At 42.2% G+C, this 5,326-nt stretch overlaps 1 pseudogene; it reads left to right on the top strand.

The window, feature by feature from the left end:
• Positions 1-2,310: 2,310 nt before the first annotated feature.
• On the top strand, positions 2,311-5,017 carry LOC109556866 (large ribosomal subunit protein eL14-like; annotated as a pseudogene).
• The last annotated feature ends 309 nt before the right edge of the window (positions 5,018-5,326 follow it).

Raw genomic sequence — 5,326 nt, 5'->3', positions numbered from 1 at the left:
GGGAGTACAATACCATGAAGCACCCATTTTACAAAGGTTTTTGTTAGTCATGAGGATCTGATAACACCATGAAGGGATTTAGTGCTTCTGTAGATAGGAAGAGATGCAAGGATTGAGATTATAAAATCTTTCCTAAAAACATCCAACTATCTAAAGTCCTGTCCCCCCAGATTCCCTGGAGCTCAGAGTGCCTCACTCCACCCTGAACTCCCTCAGGGGGTGTTGAAGGTCAACAGCTATAGCAACATGGGGTTCAATCTCTGTAGAGGCAGATGGCAAATGGCTTTGTTGTTCAGTCATTGGCACTGCTCTTGGTAAGTGCCAATTGTTAGTTGACATGGCCCCCTTGTTGTCATAAATCCGACCATACATTGGGGGCCATTTCCCACCATTTTGTCCAGTGTTGCTGGGAAGGCTCATTCCCAGTTCTGAAGAAGGTTTTTGATAAGACACTCAATGTGCTATTACTGGACTAGGTCTTAATAGTCAAAGATCTCTGGATACCTGTCTTCTAGTTATGGTCCAGGAAAGTATTCCTTCTCATTGGGTCTTTCCATACCTAGAGTTACACTGTTATAATCATTGATCATATATCAAGCTATACTTTAATCAACTGCTTCAAGTATAGTCATCATTTCCATTGGAGGCTCAGTCATATACTTGGTAATACAAGAAATAATCTTGTGAAACAAGCAAAATACAAATGGTATAGTTAATAACATCAGTGGAATTAAAAGTAAATATTTTAGCCATGAGCCTCCCACAACAGTTTTTTGTTTGTTTGTTTGTTTGTTTATTTTTTAAGATCATGAAGACTAGGGAATGAATCACTTAAAGCAGAAATCTCATTTTTCATGTGGTTCAAATGTGTCACGTTAAAGGATTCATCAGGTATGAAAATACAGCATTCAGTTTGAATTGTAGCACAGACATCTCCCTGGAATGCTATAAGGTGTCAAGGGCCTTGCAGTTGTGTAGCACTGCCTTTCTTATCATAGAGACAGAATTCAATAGGCTAATAGCCTGATTACTATCATTTAAAGGTTATGAAAGTTGTTAAGGCTTCAGTTCAGTTCAGTTTAGTCGCTCAGTCGTGCCCAACTCTTTGCGACCCCATGAATCACAGCACGCCAGGCCTCCCTGTCCATCACCGACTCCCGGAATTCACTCAGACTCACATCCATCTAGTCAGTGATGCCATCCAGCCATCTCATCCTCTGTCGTCCCCTTCTCCTCCTGCCCCCAATCCCTCCCAGCATCAGAGTCTTTTCCAATGAGTCAACTCTTCGCGTGAGGTGGCCAAAGTACTGGAGTTTCAGCTTCAGCATCAGTCCTTCCAAAGAAATCCCAGGGCTGAGCTCCTTCAGAATGGACTGGTTGGATCTCCTGGCAGTTAAGGGACTCTCAAGAGTCTTCTCCAACACTACAGTTCAAAAGCATCAATTCTTCGGTGCTCAGCTTTCCTCACAGTCCAACTCTCACATCCATACATGACCACAGGAAAAACCATAGCCTTGACTAGACGAACCTTTGTTGGCAAAGTAATGTCTCTACTTTTGAATATGCTATCTAGGTTGGTCATAACTTTCCTTCCAAGGAGTAGGTGTCTTTTAATTTCGTGCCTGCAATCACCATCTGCAGTGATTTTGGAGCCCCCCAAAATAAAGTCTGACACTGTTTCCACTGTTTCCCCATCTATTTCCCATGACGTGTTGGGACCAGATGCCATGATCTTCGGTTTCTGAATGTTGAGCTTTAAGCCAACTTTTTCACTCTTCACTTTCACTTTCATCAAGAGGCTTTTTAGTTCCTCTTCAATAAGGCTTAGATATGGTCAATTACATCCTCCAACCCAACAGAAGGCACACACACACACACACACAAACTGCTACTGACCACTCATCGAAAATAAATTTCCTAGGAGGTATCCAATCAGAGCCCTAGAGAACAGAAATCCACCTAGAGAACAGGGAACCTAGAAGTACTAGGCACAGGTAATTGGCCAAAACCAAATAATTGGATTGAGTTTTAAACTAGCATAGAATCATGTCCACAATAGAAAATATGTGACTGATAGGCATAGGTCCAAGGAATCAAGAAAACATTATAAATGATCATAAAATTCAGATCAGCATCTTAGGCAAGCTATCTGCTTCTGATGCCATCTTCTTCTCATTCTAGTGCAGTGTAGTTTCCTCTGTTTGAGCACTGTTTTAAGGTGAGTTTGAGGTCAGCAGGCCTCTCTACAGACGAGTCCAGCTTAGGAGCCTTTTAAAAATAAGTTGTTCCCTCTTGCCAAATGCCACCAACATGGTGTTCAGGCACTTCATAGAGGTTGGCTGGGTGACCTATACCTCCTTGGAGTCTTGTGCCCAGAAGCTGGTCATGATTGTAGACGTTGATAATCAGAACAGGACTTTGGTGGATGGACTTTGTACTCAAGTATGGAGCAAGGAGAGATAAGAAAGCCTTCCTCAGCAATCAATGCAAAGAAATAGAGGAAAACAACAGAATGGGAAAGACTAGAGATCTCTTCAAGTAAATTAGAGATACCAAGGGAACATTTCATGCAAAGATGGGCTTGATAAAGGACAGAAATGGTATGGACCTAACAGAAGCAGAAGATATTAAGAAGAGGTAGCAAGAATACATAGAAGAACTATACAAATAAGATCTTCACAACCAAGGTAATCACGATGGTGTGATCACTCACCTAGAGCCAGACATCCTGGAATGTGAAGTCAAGTGGGCCTTAGGAAGCATCACTATGAACAAAGCTAGTGGAGGTGATGGAATTCCAGTTGAGCTATTTCAAATCCTGAAGGATGATGCTGTGAAAGTACTGTATTCAATATGCCAGCAAATTTGGAAAACTCAGCAGTGGCCACAGGACTGGAAAAGGTTAGTTTTTATTCCAATCCCAAAGAAAGGCAATGCCAAAGAATGCTCAACTACCGCACAATTGCACTCATCTCACACGCTAGGAAAGTAATGCTCAAAATTCTCCAAGCCAGGCTTCAGCAATACGTGAACTGTGAACTTCCAGATGTTCAAGCTGATTTTAGAAAAGTCAGAGGAACCAGAGATCAAATTGCCAACATCCACTGGATCATCAAAAAAGCAAGAGAGTTCCAGAAAAAACATTTATTTCTGCCTTATTAACTATGCCAAAGCCTTTGACTGTGTGAATCACAATAAACTGTGGAAAGTTCTGAAAGAGATGGGAATACCAGACCACCTGACCTGCCTCTTGAGAAACCTATATGCAGGTCAGGAAGCAACAGTTAGAACGGGACATGGAACAACAGACTGGTTCCAAATAGGAAAAGGAGTACGTCAAGGCTGTATATTGTCACCCTGCTTATTTAACTTATATGCAGAGTACATCATGAGAAACACTGGACTGGAAGAAGCACAAGCTGGAATCAAGATTGCTGGGAGAAATATCAATAACCTCAGATATGCAGATGACACCACCCTTATGGCAGAAAGTGAAGAGAAACTTAAAAGCCTCTTGATGAAAGTGAAAGTGAAGAGTGAAAAAGTTGGCTTAAAGCTCAACATTCAGAAAACAAAGATCATGGCATCTGGTCTCATCATTTCATGGGAAATAGATGGGGAAACAGTGGAAACAGTGTCAGACTTTATTTTGGGGGGCTCCAAAATCACTGCAGATGGTGATTGCAGGCATGAAATTAAAAGACACCTACTCCTTGGAAGGAAAGTTATGACCAACCTAGATAGCATATTCAAAAGTAGAGACATTACTTTGCCAACAAAGGTCCGTCTAGTCAAGGCTATGGTTTTTCCTGTGGTCATGTATGGATGTGAGAGTTGGACTGTGAGGAAAGCTGAGCACCGAAGAATTGATGCTTTTGAACTGTAGTGTTGGAGAAGACTCTTGAGAGTCCCCTGGACTGTACGGAGATCCAAACAGTCCATTCTAAAGGAGATCAGTCCTGGGTGTTCTTTGGAAGGACTGATGCTGAAGCTGAAACTCCAATACTTTGGCCACCTCATGCGAAGAGTTGACTCATTGGAAAAGACTCTGATGCTGAGAGGGATTGGGGGCAGGAGGAGAAAGGGATGACAGAGGATGAGATGGCTGGGTGGCATCACCAACTCAATGGACATGAGTTTGTGTGAACTCCGGGAGCTGGTGATGGACAGGGAGGCCTGGCGTGCTGTGATTCATGGGGTCTCAAAGAGTTGGACATGACTGTGCGACTGAACTGAATTGAACTGAACCGATGGAGACAGGCTATGCCTTTCAAATACATCAGCTCACTGATTTCCTCTTCAAGTTCCCACACAGTGCTCACCAGAATTATGTTGGAAAAGCCTAGGAGAAGGCAGATATCCCTGCAAAGTGAGCGGCCACAAGGTGGGTCAAGAAGATTGAAGCCAGAAAAAAGAAATCCAGGATGACAGATTTCAATTGTTAAAAAGTCACAAAGGCATTGAAACATGTTTAATATCATACATGAAACAAATCGCCAGTCCAAGTTCAATGCATGATACTGGATGATTGGGGCTGGTGCACTGAGATGACCCAGAGGGATGGTATGGGGAGGGAGGAGGAAGGGGGGTTCAGGATGGGGAACATGTGTATACCTGTGGCAGATTCATGTTGATGTATGGCAAAACCAATACAATATTGTAAAGTAAAAAAATAAATAAAATATATTTGACTATAAAATTTAAAAAAAAAAAGTCACAAAGGCAAGATTCATCAAGTTTGAAGTTAAGAAACTTGAAAAGGCAGCTCTCTTGAAAGCTTCTCCCAAAAAAGCACTTACTGTTAAGGGGACAGCTGCAGAAGCTGTTGCCACTGCCAGTGTTCCAGCAAAAAGAGAAAAAAAAAGATGACCATTGCGGGTAAGAAGGCATCAGCCCAGAGGTTCCTGCCCAGAAAGCTGCAGGTCAGAATGTAGCACCTTCTCCAAAAGCTCAGAAGGGTCAGAAAGCTCCAGCCCAGAAAGCACTTGCTCCAAAGGCATCTGGCAAGAAAGCATGAGAACATAAACTATTCTAAACAGAATAAGGTGCTTTTTGACATGCTGGCAAATTAACATAAATAAGTGGTTCACACTCTTATATTGAGGCATCACTAGCCAACCCCTTGTGGTATACCTTGACTGAATTATACTGGGACATTGTGATATGGTGACTGAGATCTGACTTCTTGGACATAAACTAGGGATTCAGGCACTTGATTTCTTTTCTAGGTGTTGTTGTCTATGTTTGTGTGTCCTTCTGGAAGGATGAAATGTTTGCCTTTTTCTCGAGTTTTTACTTAAGTTTTATTCTAGATCACTTTGGAAAA

The sequence above is a fragment of the Bos indicus genome, chromosome 3, assembly GCF_029378745.1.
Source record: "Bos indicus isolate NIAB-ARS_2022 breed Sahiwal x Tharparkar chromosome 3, NIAB-ARS_B.indTharparkar_mat_pri_1.0, whole genome shotgun sequence".
Lineage (NCBI taxonomy): Eukaryota > Metazoa > Chordata > Mammalia > Artiodactyla > Bovidae > Bos > Bos indicus.
The sequence above is the reverse complement of the archived record's forward strand: the minus strand, read 5'-3'. Positions and strand labels throughout refer to the sequence as shown.